This window comes from Coturnix japonica, chromosome 10, assembly GCF_054131305.1.
Source record: "Coturnix japonica strain WE chromosome 10, WE-NBRP24, whole genome shotgun sequence".
Taxonomy (NCBI): Eukaryota; Metazoa; Chordata; class Aves; order Galliformes; family Phasianidae; genus Coturnix; species Coturnix japonica.
Genome location: NC_140672.1, coordinates 25,610,219 through 25,628,909, shown reverse-complemented (window position 1 = coordinate 25,628,909; position 18,691 = coordinate 25,610,219). Strand labels below are relative to the sequence as shown.

General features: G+C 46.9%; 1 pseudogene; it reads left to right on the top strand.

Moving 5' to 3' along the window:
* Positions 1-8,768: 8,768 nt before the first annotated feature.
* Positions 8,769-9,751, top strand: LOC146759519 (uncharacterized; annotated as a pseudogene).
* Positions 9,752-18,691: the final 8,940 nt, after the last annotated feature.

The window sequence follows — 18,691 nt, the reverse complement described above, 5'->3', positions numbered from 1 at the left end:
GTAGAGCCTTTGATACTGTTTCTCACAACAACCTTCTGGGCAGAATGCCCTGCATACGGCTAGACAGAAACAGAATGTGGTGGGTGAGCAGTTGGCCAATAGGTCAGGCTCAAAGGATTATAGTCAATGGGTTCCATCAGCCTGGTAGACGGTCACTGTCAGGGTTCCCCAGGGCTCCATTGTAGGGCCACTTCTCTTCCATGTTTATGCAGATGACTTGCATGCAGGACTAGAAGATGTTCTCAGCAAGTTTGCTGATGATAGCAGATGAGGAGGTGCTGTTGCCTCCACTGAGGGTGGAGAGGACTTGCAGAGAGATGTGGACAAGTCAGAGAAGTGGGTACCAGTTGGTTCTAAGCACCAAGTGCATCATGCATAACAAGTGCCTGATTGTACACCTGGGTAGGGGCAACACTGGACATAAACACTGACTGGATATGGGACACTGGAGAGTGGTCTGAATGAGAAGGATTGGGGTCCTGCTCAACATCAATTTGGAAGTGAGTCAGCAGTGTGCCCAGTCAGCCAGGATAGCCAACAGTCCCCTGGAGTGCATAAAGCAATTTCTTGCAAGCTGGGTAAGGGAAAGGATTGTCCCTCTCTGCTCTGCTCTGCGCTGCTGCAGCTTCACATGGAGCACTGGGTGCACTTCTGGGCAAAGCGGAACATAGAAAACATCAAACTATGGGAGGGTTTGCACAGGAGGGCACTGGAACTGAGAGATCTGAAGTTCAGAGTTTCATTGCAACTGATTGCTTCTTCAGACTGTGCCCTTCTCACATCCGACATCCTGCGATAAGACACAGGACACAAGTGGGATATGAACTTGACAGTATCCATGCACCGCATGTAGAGCCTGGGATCTTCTGTCCCCATGTCTTTCATTTAACTTCATACAGACCTCCATCCCACTGCCCCAGGAAGGGCCCTGAGCCAACATGAGAGACAGGATCTCCCTGCCAAGGGTCTGGGAAGCAGGGCTTGTCCTGTTTGCTTCTTAAGATAAAGAAGGATTTTCTTAGCATCAGAGCCACCATGCCAGTGCCTTTGCCTCACTGGAGTCATGGCTTCCAATTATCTGCCCTAACTAGCGACTAAGGAAGCTTGCTTGCTAATGGCCCTCAGTGGGCCCATTAATACTCCAAGAAACTTCACTGTTGCTTCTGACTTTGTCTTGCTGAGTTCTTTGTGCAAACTTCTCTCTGCACTGGAAGTTGATGGATGCAGCACCAAATGCTCCCTGGGGCCCATTAAAACTTAAAGAGCCTCCTGTGCCTTGTGCCTTCCTGTTCTCCAGGTTTTCAGAACTTGTTCAGCAAAATGGAGACAACTTAAAGAGCAAGAATCCAAAATGCATTTATTGTCTATTTATTTATAGTTTGTTTTATACAGGAAGTAAAAGAAGCACTCTGCTACTGATGTCAATCCAGGATGTCCCCAATGAGTTCTATTCCGTTTCTGTGTGGACAAAGTTCCTCCTCAACCAATCTACCCCACTTCTACTCACATTGGCCTCATGGGACTTGCATCACTTTTCCTCACATCACTCTTCTCCTCTACCGTCACCCGCTCAGTGTTAAACCTCCTTTGTACCAACTCCCACTGGTTTTCCACAGAGAACCAGCTGCACATGGAAGAAGAAAGAGTTCTCTTTATTTACAGCCAACAAACAGAAGGAAAGGTGATGCAATTGAATGAACAGTCAAACACAGTGATCAACTGCATGCCATGTCCAAGCTGCTTCTATTGAGGTTTATCTTTCATAGGGAATATCTGCACAAGAAATGAGTTAGACACAGATAGGATGGGATAGATAGAATCACGGTGAAGGAGTTGAAAGCAGACTTTTGAGGAATGGAGCAAATTCCAGTAATCACCCTGGATAGATCAGCCAGGGAGTTGGGAGGTATCAACTTAAAATTGAACAGGACTCGTGAGTATTTCAGAAATTGAGACGGGCTAACACATTCTTCCTGATTTCTATTTATCTTCAACTTTTTTTCACATTTACTGACATTAATGAACATCTTTCAGAATTCATGCTTTTTTTAAAAGCATGAAAAAAAAAAAGAGAAAGAGAAAGAGAAAGAGAAAGAGAAAGAGAAAGAGAAAGAGAAAGAGAAAGAGAAAGAGAAAGAGAAAGAGAAAGAGAAAGAGAAAGAGAAAGAGAAAGAGAAAGAGAAAGAGAAAGAGAAAGAGAAAAAGGGGAAAAAAGAAAGTGAAAAAGGAAAAGGAAAAGGAAAAGGAAAAGGAAAAGGAAAAGGAAAAGGAAAAGGAAAAGGAAAAGGAAAAGGAAATGACATAGAAAAAAAAAAAGAGAAAAAGAAAAGATAGGAAGGGCTAGATAGAATCACAGTGAAGGAGTTGACAACACAGTCCATCAGACTTTGGCGAGATGGAGCAAATTTGAGTTATCCCCCTAAAAATCTGAAATCAGACAGATAATTGGGAGGCATCTGACTGAACAAAGAGCAAGGGATGGGGAAATCTGGCAGGCTGTGGCAGGAGCATGTGTCTAAGTGGCCTGCTGAAAACATGCCCTTAACCACGGCCATTTATTTAGAAGAGCTGAAGACATCTGGAGGATGAGGGACATCAAATAGGCAGCAGGGAAGAGCAGTGGCGGGCGCCGGGCTATAGTCCCAGGGCATTGGCACTGGCACCGCTGTCTGTGTCCCTGAACCTGAAGGCATTTGTGTCCAGCAAACACAGTTGTGGAAAACATCGTAGTTTCAGAAAAAGAACTAAAAAAAAAAAAGTCATCATATCACGCCAAAGATTCATATGTACAACTTAAAATTAAACAAGACTCATGAGAATTTCTCATGTCGAGAAGGGTTAACACATTTTCATTGATTTTGATATCTGTTTTCAATTTTTTGTCTCAGTTTGACTGACATTAATGAACATCTTTGAAGCTTACGGCCTAAATATAAATAAATAAATAAATAAATAAATAAATAAATAAATAGAAAGAGATCCATTTGCGTCTTGCACTTGGCCTGATGCCTCTTTGACCTTCACAGTTCCCACCAGACTGTCATTGCCGGAGAGTATGAGATCCAGCAAAGAACAGGGACTTCCCACATGGTTTACAAGCACTGGCACACATCAGGAGCAGCCCAGGCACCTTGGGCATCACCCAGTGTCTGTGTAAGCAGCTGCCTCCCAGCTGAAGGACCGAGGACTCAGAGCAGGAGCTCACATGCAGGCAACTCCTTGTGCACTTCTGAACAGAATCAGAGGAATCCCAGCTCCTGTGGGTGTGTAGGGAGCTGAATCCCATTTCAGCTCCAGGATTTCTGTCAACGGATGAGACTCCTGCACTGCCTCAGCTGTATCACTGTCCTGCAAAGGGAAAGTCCAAACCTCCCCATCCTTGTCTGGGTGCCCTTTTTGATTCATCAAACGATCTCTGATAGTACTTGTTATATGTCTCCTCTCAGTCACTGACCACTGGACATGTGGTGGTTAATTGAGTGGATTTCAAAGCACAGTCATGAAGCTGCTGTCTTTCAGGAGCTGTTGGCCATGAGGACACAGGGACATGTCAGGGGAGATGAGTGGGAAGGATAAAGATGACATCATCTGCTGCTTTCTTGTCCGGGCACCTGGGACACAGGGAGCTCATAAAGGTGGGCAGAGCTGCAGAGAGACAGGTATGCCCAGGAGCAGCTCTTGTGCACAGCACAGCCTGCAGGTGACAGGAGAGAAATTGGAGAGAGCTTGCAGGATGTGTGATATGTGCGTGGGCTGTGAGCTTGCTGCAGGAGCATTGCTCACAGACCACGACACGGTAAGTCTCTCTGCAGACCGTGAGCTGCTTTTCATAGAGGGCTAACAACCTGGGACACCCCATAGCAGATCTGGCTGCTGGCAATGCATGTTTCTTTACTGTGTTAAAAGCCTTCTGCTCCAGCTGGGGGCTTCCATGCTGCAGTGTCAGAGCATAGCCCTGAGGGTTGTGAGTTCCAGCACGGCTGCAGGCTGTGCAGCTGGGGTTGAAGGCAGGTGCCCAGGGCTGTCCTGCAGAGCAGGGTCCCTGCTGTGCCCCAGGGGCTGTGTGCCGGGTATGGGACTCTGCCGCCTGCCAGGCTCAGCACTCAGCCTGCCCGGGGAGCTGCCCAGGGTGCTGCGGGGAGACAGGTGGGGGAAAGGAGCCCCCCAGCAGGGCTTGTGCTGCCAAAGCTGATACCTGGGGCAGGGGGATCACAGCACCACTGCACAACAGAATGTTTCTGAGGGTACTTTGCAAGGGGAGAGCCAAGGTAGCAATTTTCTATTTCTTGTTTGGACGGAAGGTGAAAGGATTGGTGGCAGAAATCTAAGAGTCTGTCAAATTTGAACACAGCTCTGAGACTCCCAATTCTTCTTCAGTCAATTGCTTGTTATGTGCAGTGTCACATGTGAAGTGTTTTCAGCCTCTCCTTTCACAAAAATGAACCTTTCCAAGGGTGGAACTATTTGAAATTATCAATTTTGTTGACAAGAATAATGCACTTATATTGCAAATAGGCATGTTTCCTGTACAGAAAGTGAAGGGCACAAAGGCTGGGACCGAAGATTTTAACAGCAGTGAGTGTAAAGATATGACACACAAAACAGATAAAAAAGTCCAGGGAAATTGAATAAAATTAGAAGATGAAAGGAAGGTTAAAGCTCCATGTGCTTCTTCTGCTTATAGAATGATGAACTTAATGAAGTTAAATTCAATTAGTGTTGCTAAATGAATATTGTCATAGGAGAATGAAAACTTTTCAAAGTATAGTAGGAGGAGTGTCTCTGAGAATGGTCTGGACTTGTCATTATCTTCTGCACACTGAGCAGGACTCCAAGGCAAGGAACAAAAGCAGATGCCCAACAGCAGCTCCATCAGCGAGTTCCTCCTGCTGCCGTTGGCAGACACGCGGCAGCTGCAGTTCCTGCACTTCTGGCTCTTCCTGGGCATCTACCTGGCTGCCCTCCTGGGCAACGGCCTCATCAGCACAGCCGTAGCCTGCGACCGCCGCCTGCACACCCCCATGTACTTCTTCCTCCTCAACCTGGCCCTCCTCGACCTGGGCTGCATCTCCACCACTCTCCCCAAAGCCATGGCCAACGCCCTCTGGGACACCAGGGCCATCTCCTACACAGGATGTGCTGCACAGCTCTTTTTCTTTCTCTTCTTCATGTCAGCAGAGTATTTCCTTCTCACCATCATGTCCTATGACCGCTACGTTGCCATCTGCAAGCCCCTGCACTACGGGACCTTGATGGACAGCAGAGCTTGTGCCACCATGGCAGCAGCTGCCTGGGGAGCTGGGGTTCTCTGTTCCCTTCTGCACACTGCCAGTACGTTTTCACTGCCTCTCTGCCAAGGCAATGTTGTGAACCTGTTTTTCTGTGAAATCCCCCAGATCCTCAAGCTCTCCTGCTCAGAATCAAATCTCAGGGAAATTGTGCTTCTCTTTTTTGGTTCCAGTTTAGTCCTTGGGTGTTTTGTTTTCATCGTTGTGTCGTATGTGCAGATCTTCCTTGCTGTGCTGAGGATGCCCTCTGAGCAGGGATGGAACAAAGCCTTCTCCACGTGTCTCCCTCACCTGGCCGTGGTCTCCCTATTTGTCAGCACTGCTGCTTTTGCCTACCTGAAGCCCCCATACATTTCCTCCCCACTCCTGGATCTGACAGTGGCAATTCTGTATGCAGTGGTTCCTCCAACACTGAACCCTATTATCTACAGCATGAGGAACAGGGAGATCAAGCACGCTCTCAGGAAGGTGTTGCAATAAGCACTATTCCAGCTTTGATGAAATGCATGTTTTCCTCACAGGATTCCCAGTGATGGATCTTTATGTTTTATGTGTTTTAGATTCTTTGATTGTGTGTAATATGGCAACCCCCAGAAATATGCTACTGAACATATAAATAAAAATTTATTTCACTTTTTTTTTACCTAATTTCCATTTTCTCAATTTAAGAGCTCATGTAAACATGGATCCAGATTCCCTGAATAGGTTAAAATATACCTAACATGCTTTCAAAACAGACTTCTCCTTAGCTCTTCTCTCTTCCTACTTTGTCTGGACCTGGGGGAGGTACAGCCACGGACAGCAGCACAACCTGCTCTTTTCGTTCCTGCTCTCGTTACACTGCTACATTGCTCTCATGTCCTCTCATTTGTTCAGGCCTGAAGGTCTCCTGGGTCTCATGACAGTCCTGTTGTCTCTACAACAGGAGCAGCACTCCGGGGCTGCAATCAGTTGCTGGCAATATGAACAACTGTTTCACAGCTGATCTCCTTGCTGGCACTGTCAAAATCCTCAGGAGCTATTGGAACTAGCTCTCGATCTCCAGGACATAAAGAAGTGAGGGCGAGTCAAGGGGACTACTGGAAAGTGTCCTCCCTTCTCTCCTCCGTAGCCAGACTCCCTGAGGACTCATAGTAAAGGGTGTAATTACTAACCTTATCGACAGTGTTACTTCCGTAACTCAAAGATGACCTCAGAGATGAATGTGTGCAAAACTTCATCTTCTCAGCTGCCAATTTTATCATGATATAAACCAAAGTCAAACAACATAGCAAAATAAATATCCTAATCCAGCCCCAAGAGTTGGCAAACACTGAAGCAGGGAAAAGAAGCTGCAAGGAATGAGCTGTGCAATGCCTGTGTAATGCCTGTGCAAGGCTGAATGAGCTCCACAAATAGGGAAACAAACAGCATCATGGCCAGCAATTCTACAGCTCCCACAAAGCTCTGCGTTATCTCGCTCTGCATAGATGTACTGTTATGTCAAGTCCTGGAGCTTCACATCGGGCACCAAAAATAAGATGGTGGATGGAGCAGCAAACAGTGCTTTGTGCACTGCCCCATTCCCAGTGGGATGGGGAAGGGAACTGGGGGAAAAAAAAAAAAAAAAAAGTACAACTCATGAAATGATGCTATTTACTAAGCGAGATGAAAGGAGACGTGTAATAGTTATCACTATATATCCAGATATATGGGATGGTATATAACAGCTGATGCACAAGCACTTGCTCAGCACCACCAGAAAGATTCCAAGCTGGTCTCTGGGCAGCAGAAGAGAGTGAGATGAACTCCCATCCTTTCAGTACTCCTGCTTGCTGTCAGTTTGCACGGAATGTCCCTTTGACCACTTCCAGTCAGCCGTCTGCAGTCCACTCCCTCCCAGCTCTATGTACCCTCCATTGACCATGGCCTTAGCTCTCTACAACACTGCTTAGCAGCAGCTGTAAACACCACAGTGTTATCAGTTTTTTTCTTGCAGAACCAAAACACTGCACCAGAGCAGACAGTCTGAAGAAAAAAATTCCATCCCAGCTGTAACTCAGATACCTGCTTGTCCTCCTCCTCTTGTTCTCCTGATCAGGAAGCAAGGAACAGAATCTGCCGCTCTCCTCTCTGAGCCCTTTCCATCAGTTCTCAGCTGGCTCCTCTGCCATCCCCAGGCAGAGCTCAGTGCACACTCACAGAGGGCAGCAGCCTTTCCTCACCTTCCTTGCCCATCCGTCATAAAGAATCTGTGCCTGCTACACTACAGTTCAGAGGAGGGAACCATCCCACCATGTCTCTGTGAGACAAACAAGACCATAGGCCTGCAAAGGCAAAGAGATTGCGAGCTCACTGAGTGAATGTTTGTGGTCCTCTCATTAGTGTAAAGACTTCAGAAAGCATACCTTCCAGAAGCATGTTTTGATTTAGCTTGGCTGGGCTTTGCATCTGCACCGTGGTACTGGTGTTCAGAAGGTGTCACACAGGTTAGAGACCCATTGTGGGACTCAAATTTTTTTGTCAAGCACTGACACTACCAGGACACGTCTTTCTTGAAGGTCTTCGGCTGCATTTACCAGCTGGCTGGGGGTATGCTGAAGACCTTAGGGAACTGCTATTCTGTTGTAATTCAAGAAGAAATTTACAGAGCAGCAGCCATGGATCAAGATAAGGATTTCACAGAGCAGCAGCTGCGGAGCAGGATAAACAGCATGAGAACTAAGGACACCTCTAGGAAAAGAAAGAATGCCTGTTGGCTTTGAAGGAGTGTTTAGGTTTGTTATTGCAGTAGCTTTCCTCTAGTTAATGTGTGTGATTTTTGAACTCCCTAGTCTGTGTGCTATAAAAGTATGGCTTTTCAAGCAATAAATGAACGCAACTATATTTAACCATATTGGTGTGTGGCTGTTTGTCCCAGCACTCTGTCCTTTTGCCTTCAGGTTCACATATTCGCCAACATGTGGGGGCCCGCAATATCATGGGATTTCACTCTAGAACACCTGTGTCATCCCGAGAAACTAAGCCAGTATTTGAGTCAGGGATGGTGTAGCCTAGATAGGCCTAAGGGAATATGACTTATTTGGGGCTTGGCTTGTGCTTACTGTGCTCTATATAACACTATTCTGGAAAGAGAGTTTCCAAGCTGAGGTTCAAGCCAAAAAGGGAAATCCCCAAGTCAATTCTGATCAGTCACAGGAGGCACCAGCAGCAATATCAGTTGCCTCTGTGGAAGGCAAGAAATGGAAATGGGTGTCCTCACATCTAGAACGGAAAAAAGAAGTGGAGAAGGAGGCAGCAGAAGATACAGGTGATGGGTCTGGATCAGCACTGCGAAAGGTAAAAGGAAAAGTTAAGAGGCACGAAGAAGAGAGTGATGAGGTGGAAATCTCTAGTTTGTCTCTGAACATAACTGTCTCAGTGCATAAAGCCAGTGGGGAATGTAGGCTGACAGTCTCTGAAACAGAGACTCTAGAAGTCTCTGTTTGTTGACCCCTGAAGATGTCTGATATCCAAGGCATAAGAAAGGAGTTCACATGGTGCCAGAATGAATCTCTTGTTACCGGGTTGCTTCACTGTTGGGGCAGCGGGGCCGGTAGCTTGTTTCTAGATGGTAACAAAGCTCGTCAACTAGGAGGCATTTCCAGAGACCCAACTATTGACAGAGGGATGAACAGATGTATGGATGGTGCTGCCACCATCTGGGAGCGAATGTTAGTGGCTGTGAGGGCAAAGCTTCCCTTCAAAGACAATCTGAAGCCTCTGATGAAAAAGTGGGATACAATTGAAAAAGGCATCCAGTACTTGAGGGAAATAGCAGTGGTGGAAATGTTGCATAACCTTGATTTTCATCCTAGCTACCTTCGCCAAGAACATGATCCTGAGAGAGTGAGGACGACATATGGCAGAAACTCATCAAAACATCACCAGAAAGGTACGCCATTACTTTAGCAGCAACATTTAAAAGGAACGTGGAACAAAATGGAAGAACCCTCGTTTTCTAATTGGTTCTTACACTGCAAAACTTTGAACAGCAGTTACCTCCAACTCACGTCTCCATTTCATCCATCTCAGAAGTAACAAACAAACTGAGTCAAGATGAAGAGCGAGTGTCTCAGTGCATTGATCATGATGATCCCGTAGTAGTATCAGAAACAACTGATGAAGGTCAATCACCGTACGGGTCACCAGTTCTAATGAAGGAGCTGAACAAAATAGTCCAGTTTATTAAAGGTGATGAACCCTCCTCCTCAACTGTATCATCAGAAATCTCAGCTATTAGACACATGTGCTTTCCAGCTCAAGCAAGGAACAACATTAAGAATGCACCAGGTGTTTTCTTGTGGTGTTACCTATGTGACCACAGAGAAGACATGAGGAAGTGACATGATCAGCCCACTCCTGTACTGCGAGCATGGGTGAGGGAACTACAAAACAGACCAACAACCAGTAGGGCTGCTCCAGTCATCACAGGTAACCAATAGAGGGGCCCTTCCCACAGTCAGGGGAGGGAAAGGGATAATAGAGTTTAATGGACTGTGTGGATTCGATGCCCTGGCACATCAGAACCACAGGAATATAAGGCGCTGGTGGATACCGGTGCACAGTGCACCCTAATGCCCTCCAGTCATGAAGGGACAGAATCAATCCATATTTCTGGAGTGACTGGGGGCTCTCAAGAATTGACTGTGCTGGAGGCTGAAATAAGCCTCACTGCAAAGACTGGCAAAAACATCCTATTGTGACTGGCCTGGAGGCTCTAATCATACTTGGTATTGATTAGCTCAGAAAGGGTCATTTCAAGGATCCTAAGGGGCCTTTGCAATAGCTGCTGTAGATATGCACAACATTAAGCAGCTGTCTGTTTTGCCTGGCCTGTCAGAGGACCCGTCTGTTGTGGGGCTGCTACGAGTAAAAGAAAAGCATGTACCAGTTGCTACAAAGACAGTGCACAGACGGCAGTATCGCACCAACAGGGATTCCTTGCTCCCCGTTCATGATTTGATTCGCCATTTGGAGAATCAGGAAGTGATCAGTAAAACGCACTCACCTTTTAACAGCCCATATGGCCAGTGCATAAAGCCAGTGGGGAATGGAGGCTGACAGTAGACTACCGTGGCCTGAATGAGGTCACACCCCCATTGAGCGCTGCTGTGCTGGACATGTTGGAACTCCAGTACGAGCTGGAGTCAAAAGCAGCCAAATGGTATGCCACCATTGACATTGCCGATGCCTTCTTCTCTATTCCTTTGGCTGCAGAATGTAAGCCACAGTTTGCCTTCACCTGGAGGGGCATTCAGTATACTTGGAACCGTTTGCCCCAGGGGTGGAAACACAGCCCAACCATTTGCCATGGGTTGGTCCAAACTACTGGAACAGGGTGGTGCTCCTGAACACCTGCAGTACACTGATGACATTGTTGTGTGGGGTGATACAGCAGAAGAGCTTTTTACAAAAGGAGAGCAGATAATCCAGATTCTTCTACAAGCCGGCTTTGCTATTAAGCAAAGCAAAGTAAAAGGGCCTGCTCAGGAAATTGAGTCCTTAGGTATAAAGTGGCAGGATGGACGTTGTAACATCCCAACAGATGTGATCGACAAAACCACTGCCATGTCTCCACTGACTAGCAAGAAAGAGACACAGTCATTCCTGGGTGCAGTGGGCTTTTGGAGGATGCACATTCCAAACTACAGCCTCATTGTAAGGCCCTTTATCAGGTGACGCAGAAGAAGAATGATTTTGCATGGGGCCCTGAGCAGCAGCAGGCTTTTGAGCTGATTAAACAAGAGATAGCCCGTGCTGTAGCCCTGTCTACATACTAGACAGGATGTAAAGAACATCCTCTATACTGCTGCTGGAGAGAAAGGCCCCACTTGGAGTTTGTGGCAAAGAGCCTCAGGTGAGACCTGAGGCCGACCCCTGGGATTTTGGAGCTGAGCGTACATGGGATCCAAGGAGGGCAACACTCCAACTGAGAAGGAGATCTTAGCTGCCTATGAGGGGGTTTGGGCTGCTTCTGAAATAGTCGGTACTGAGATGCAGCTCCTTTTGGCACCTGGACTGCCAGAGCTGAACTTGATGTCCAAAGGAAAGGTTCCCTTCACCCATAATGCTACTGATGCCATTCGGAACAAGTGGATTGTTCTGATTGCACAACGAGTGCGGATAGAGAACCTCAGTCATCCAGGAATCTTAGAGATGATCATGGAGTGACCTGAAGATAAAAAATTAAGCACATCACCAGCAGAAGAGGTGTCACGTGCTAAAGAGGCCCCACCATACAACGAATTACCAGAAAATGAAAAGAAATATGCCCTGTTCACTGATGGATCATGTCGTATTGTAGGGAAGATTTGCAAATGGAAAGCTGCTGTATTGAGCTCCACATGACAGGTTGCAGAAGCCACTGAAGGTAAGGGAGAATCAAGTCAGTTTGCAGAGGTAAAGGCTGTCCAGCTGGCCTTAGATGTTGCTGTATAGGAGAGGTGGCAAATGCTGTATATTTATACTAATTCATGCATGTTCGCAAATGTGTTATGGGGGTGGTTACAGCAGTGGGAACAAAATAACTGGCAGCGAAGGGGTAAACATATTTGGGCTGCTGAATTATGGAAGGACATTGCTGCCTGAACAAAGAATATGGTTATAAATGTGCATCATGTAGATGCCCATGCACCCAAGAGTTGGGCTACTGAAGAACAGCAGAATAACAATCAGGTAGATTGATACGCCAGAATTGAGGTGGCTCAAATAGACTTGGACTGGCAGAACATGGGAGAGCTATTTCTAGCTCGATGAGGCCCATGAGACCTTGGGCCATCAAGGAAGAGAAGCGACATGTAAGTGGGGCAGAGACCGAGGGGTGGACTTAACTATGGACGCTATTGCACTGATTATTCATGACTGTGAAACATGTGCCATAATTAAACAAGCCAAGAGGATGAAACTTCTCTGGGGGGAAGGGAGATGGCAGAAGTATAGATATGGGGAGGTATGGCAGGTTGATTATATCACCTTGCCACAATCTCACAATGGTAAGTGTTATGAGCTTACCACAGTGGAGGCAACCACTGGGTGGCTCGAAACTTACGCAGTACCCCATGCTACTATCCAAAACACCATCCTGGGTCTAGAGAGGCAAATCCTGTGGTGACATGGCAACCCCAGAAAGAATTCAGTTTGATAATGAGACTCATTTCAAAAATTCATTTCTGGATACCTCGGCCAGAGAACTTGGCACTGAGTGGATTTATCATGTACCCTATCACGCACAAGCCTCTGGTAATATTGAATGCTACAACGGGTTGTTAAAAAAACATATTGAAAGCAAAGGGAGGCTGAATATTTAAGAATTAAGAATGTGGCTAGTTAACACAAGTGGATTGGTCAGTAGAGATGGTGCTACCCAATCCAGCTCCCCACATGCTGTTGAGGGAGGTAAGGTCCCTGCAATGCATGTAAAGAACATGTTGGGAAAAGCTGTTCGGGTCCTTCCAGACTCTGGAAAGGGCAAACCTCTCCTTAGAACCATTTTTACCCAGGGTGCACTTGGCGGGTGATGCAGAAAATGGGGATGTTCAATGTGTACCACAAGGGAATGTGATGTTGGGGGAGTGCAGACAGTAATTCCATGTATATATATGTATACAGACAAGTGTGTTGTGCATTTTAATTATTGTTTCTTTCTGTATAGAAATGTTTTCTAAGCATGATATAGTGATGTACAATTAAGGGTGGAATGTCATGGTTTTGTAATTTTTCCTATTGGTATTCCATGTATCACAGTTAGTAAAAAAAGTTTTCCTCCTTAGGTCGTTGCCACTGCTATGATTGTTTTATTGAGCCCAGCTCCCATCTCCCTACCCCATTCCATTTGTTTGGGCCCAGGTGGACCACGGGTCTACTGCCCCCCCTGTCATGGTTACAGACTGATCTAGATAACTCCATGACAAAGCTGATCATATTGCTGGCTACTGACTGCTGTGCCAGAGTACTGCTGTAGAGACAACAGGACTGTTGTGAGAAACACAAGACCTTCAGGCCTGAACAAATGAGAGGGCTTGAGGGCACTGAGGCAGTGTAAATAGAGCAGGACTGAAAACAGCACGTTGTGCTGCTGTCTGTGGCTGTACCTCCCCATGAGACAGACAAGGTAAAAAGAGAGAAGAGCTAAGGAAAAGTCTATTATAAAAGCTTTTTATTTATCTCTTAACCTATTCAGGCAATATGGTTCCATGTTTACCTGAGCTCCTGGAGTAAGAAAATGGAAATTAGGTAGGAAAGAAGTAGTGAAATCAATCGCAACTTATTTGCAGATTATAGTATTACAAAAAATAAAAAAAAAAAAACACAAAAAGAATAAAACATGAAGAACCATCACTGGGTGTTGTGTGAGGAAGATGTGCACTTCATCAAAGCTGAAATAGTGCATATTGCAACACCTTCCTGAGAGCATGCTTGATCTCCCTGTTCCTCATGCTGTAGATAGTAGGGTTCAGTGTTGGAGGAACCACTGCATACAGAAGTGCCACTGTCAGATCCAGGAGTGGGGAGGAAATGGATGGGGGCTTCAGGTTGGCAAAAACACCAGTGCTGACAAATAGGGAGACCACGGCCAGGTGAGGGAGGCACGTGGAGAAGGCTTTGTGCCGTCCCTGCTCAGAGGACATCCTCAGCACAGCCATGAAGATCTGCACACAGGACACAACTATGAAAGCAAAACACCCAAAGGCTAAACTGACACTAAAAATGAGAAGCACAACTTCCCTGAGGTAGGAGCCAGAGCAGGAGAGCTTGAGGATCTGGGGGATTTCACAGAAAAACTGGTTGACAACATTGCCTTGGCAGAGAGGCAGTGAAAACGTACTGGCAGTGTGCAGCAGGGAATTGAGAACCCCAGTGCCCCAGGCAGCTGCTGCCATGGTGGCACAAGCTCTGCTGTCCATCAAGGTCCCGTAGTGCAGGGGCTTGCAGATGGCAACGTAGCAGTCATAGGACATGATGCTGAGAAGGGAAAACTCTGCTGACATGAAGAGGAGAAGGAAAAAGAGCTGTGCAGCACATCCTGTGTAGGAGATGGCCCTGGTGTCCCAGAGGGTGTTGGCCATGGCTTTGGGGAGAGTGGTGGAGATACAGCCCAGGTCGAGGAGGGCCAGGTTGAGGAGGAAGAAGTACATGGGGGTGTGCAGGCGGCGGTCGCAGGCTACGGCTGTGCTGATGAGGCCGTTGCCCAGGAGGGCAGCCAGGTAGATGCCCAGGAAGAGCCAGAAGTGCAGGAGCTGCAGCTGCCGTGTGTCTGCCAACGGCAGCAGGAGGAACTCGCTGATGGAGCTGCTGTTGGGCATCTGCTGTTGTTCCTGGGCTTGGAGTCCTGTTCAGAGTGCAGAAGATAATGACAAGTCCAGACAATTCTCAGAGACTCTCCTCCTACAATAATATAAAATATTTTCATTCTCCTACAACAGTGTACATTTAGCACCATTACTTGCATTTAATTTCATGTATTTCAGCATTCCTTAAGCAGAAGCAGCATATGGAGCTCTAACCTTCCTCTTCTTTTCTTATCCCGCCTCCCTGGATATTTTCATGTGCTTCATGTCTCATATCTTTAACCCAACTGCTCTTAGAGCCCCAAAAACAGCCTCTGTGCCATTCAGTGTGAATTCTAAAAAACTGCCTGTTTGCAGGTTAAGTGAATTATTCATTTCTACTGAAAATGAGTATACTTTCAATTGGTTCCGTCCTTCAGGAAATGAGAGACTGAGAGCACATCATGTGTGACTGTTCTCAAAACAAGCAATTGAGTGAAGAAAAATTCTCAGAGCTCTGACAGCCCCTTTTACATTTCTGCTTCCAATCCTTTCTGCGTTCCCCCAGAACAGGAAATTGAAACCCCCTGCCTTGGCTCTCCTCTGACAAAGCAACCTCATAAACATCCTGTTGTGCAGTGGAGCTGTGATCCCCTGCCCCAGGCAGCAGCTGTGGCAGCACAAGCCCTGCCGGGGGGCTCCTTCCCCCCACACGTCTCCCCGCAGCGCCCTGGGCAGCTCCCCGGGCAAGCTGAGTGCTGAGCCTGGCAGGCAGCAGAGTCCCATACCCGGCACACAGCCCCTGGGGCACAGCAGGGACCCTGCTCTGCAGGACAACCCTGGGCACCCGCCTGCAGCCCCAGCAACACAGCCTGCAGCCGTGCTGGGACATGCAGCCCTCAGGGCTGTGCTCTCAGCTGGAGCCGAAGTCTTTTTCCACAGTAAAGAAACATGCACTGCTTGCAGCCATGTCTTCTATGGGATGTCCCAGATTTAGTTAACCCTCTATGAATAGCAGCTGCATTACCTACTGCAAGGGTCTTACTGTGTCATGGTCTGTGAGCAATATTCCTGCAGTGATCTCACAGCCCACTCACACCGCACACATGCTGTAAGCTCTCTCCATATTCTCTCTTCTGTTTCTGTCAGCTGCAGGCTGTGCTGTGCACAAGAGCTGCTCCTGGGCATAGCTGTCTCTCTACAGCACCATCTTCTTTTATGAGCTCCCTGTTTCCCAGGAGCGTGGCCCAGCTGAGCAGCAGATGATGTCATTTTTATCCTTCCCCTCATCTCCCCTTAGATGTCCCTGTGTCATCATGGCCATCAGCTCCTGAAAGGCAGCAGTATCATAACTGTTCTTTGAAACCTGCTCCATTATCCACCAGTAAATTTTTAACATGAGATGAATCCTACTAGAGAGTGTTTGATGAATCAAAAATTGCACCCAGACAAGGACAAGGAAGGTTGGACTTCCCCTGTGCAGGGCAGTGATCCAGAGAAGACAGTGCAGGTAACTCATCCCCAGTTAGAAATCCTGGGGCTGAAATGGGATGCAGCTCCCCACAGAAACAAAGGAGCTGGGATTCCTCTGGTTCAGCTCAGATGTTCACAAGTAGTTTTACAGTGCTGCATTCATACCTTATTTAAACAAAACTATAAACAAATAAACAGTAAATGTCTGCTGGATTCTTTCACTTTAAGCTCTCTCCAGATATCTCTCCATTTTGCTGAATAAGTTCTGATAACCTGAAATAGATAACAGGAAGGCACAAGGCACAAGATGCTCTTTAGGTTATAATGGTCCCAGGGCACATTTGCTGCTGAGTCCATCAACCTCCAGTGCAAAGAGAAGTTTGTACAAAGTGCTTAACAAGACAAAGTCAGAAGTAATTGTGAAGTTTCTTGGAGTACTAATGGGCCCACTGAAGGCCATTACCAAGTAAGCTTCCCAAAGCACTAGTTAAAGCAGATAATTGTAAGCCATGACTACAGGCAGGCAAAGGCACTGGCATGCTAAGAAACCTCTCCTTTGCCTTACAAAGCAGACAGGTCAAGCCCTGATTGCAAGACCAGAAGTAGGGAGATCCTGTCTCTCATGTTGGCTCAAGGCACTTCCTGGGGCAGTGAGTTGGAAGTCTATATGATGTTAAATGAATGACATGGGAATGCAAGATCCCAGGCTCTGCATTTTGTGCAAGGATACTGTCAAGTTCATGTCCCACATGTGCCCTGTGTCTCATTGCAGGATGTAGGATGTGAGAAGGGCCCCGTCTGAACAAGCAGTCAGTCCCAGTGAAACTCTGAACTTCAGATCTCTCAGTTCCACTGCCCTCCTGTGCACACTCTCCCATAGTTTTATGTCCTTTATGTTCTGCGGTGAACAGAAGTGCACCCAGTGCTCCAGGTGAGGCTGTAGCAATGCAGAGCAAAGAGAGTCAACCTTTTCCCTCACCCAGCTGGCAATAAATTGCTTTATGCACTCCAGGGGACCATTGGCCTTCCTGGCTGCCTGGGCACACTGCTGACTCACTTCCAATTTGATGTTGTGCAGGACCCCCAATCCTTTTCAGTCAGACCTCTCTTATGTGTCCCATATCCAGTCAGTGTTTATGTCCAGTGTTGCCCATAGCCAGGTGCACAATCAGGCACTTGCTCTTGATATGCATGATGCACTTGGTGCTTAGTACCAACTGGTACCCACTTCTCTGACTTGTCCACATCTTTCTGCAAGTCCTCTCCACCCTCAGTGGAGGCAACAGCACCTCCTCATCTGGTCTCATCAGAAAACTTGCTCAGAACATCTTCTAGTCCTGCATGCAAGTCATCTGCATAAACATTAAAGGAAAGTGGCCCTAAAATGGAACCCTGGGGAACTCTGACAGTGACCATCTACCAGCCCAATGGAACCCACTGACTATAATCCTTTGGGAAAGAACTACTGGCCAACTGCTCACCCACCACTGCTGGTGAACCTGAAAGGCAAAATGTCAGTGTGCTGGGACAAACAGACAAACACCAATATGGTTACGTATAGCTGCATCAATTTATTGCTCGAAAAGCCGTGCTTTTATAGGAGACAGACAAGGGCGTCCAAAAATCACAGACACTAATTGGAGGAAAGCTACCGCAATAACAACCCTATAACCCCCCTTCAAAGCCACGAGCCATTCATTCTTTTCCTAGAGATGTCCTTTGTTCTCATGCTGTTTATCCTGCTCCGCAGCTGCTGCTCTGTGAACTCCTTATCTCAATCCATGGCTGCTGCTCTGTAAAATTCTTCTTGTATTACAACACACCACGTTCTGTTTCTGTCTAGCAGTATGCAGGAATTTCTGTCCAGAAGGGTGCTGAAGAAATAGTATCAAAAGCTCTACTGAAATCCTCAAGGATTGCATCAACTGCCTTCCCTTGTTCAGCTCAATGGATAAAGGTGTCATAAAAAGACTTGAAATTAAATAGGACCATCCCCTCGGAATACTGTGTTGTCTGTGACCAATCACAGAATTGTACTTCAGGTGTTTTTCCATAACTCCCACCATCATTTTCTCCATAATTTTATCAAGCACTGGTGTGAGACTGAGAGGTCCATAGTTCCCCTTGCAATCTTTCTTGCTCTTCCTTACGATAAGACAACATTTGCCAGCTTCCTGTCAACTGGTATGACCCTAGATTTATTAGATGCCATTGAAATGCGAGCCCAGAGCATACTAAATTGTCATCAGTGCAAGACCGTAGATGTGCCGTATCTTTGCAATGCCTTGAAATCCAGACTATGCCACAGATGGAGCAGAGAGGAAGATCTGCCTTTTCTGTTCTGAGCTCATCCTTTCGGTAAGCTGAATATCACTACATACTCCATGGGGACAGGTGAAAAAGACACACTGGGTGCCCTAAGCACGCGGCTGCAGTGGTATTTAGGATGGCCAAGAATACCTCCCTTCTGGCCCTCAGCTGATGCTCCAGAAGGAGGTGTCTATCTCATAGATTTTCCGTCGCATTTTACAAGCACTAGCACAAAACTAGGATCACCCAAGGCACCTTGGGCATCACTGAGAGTCTGTGTACGAGCAGTGCAGTCCCTGTGGAATAAAAACCAAGGATTCAGATGAGGGACTC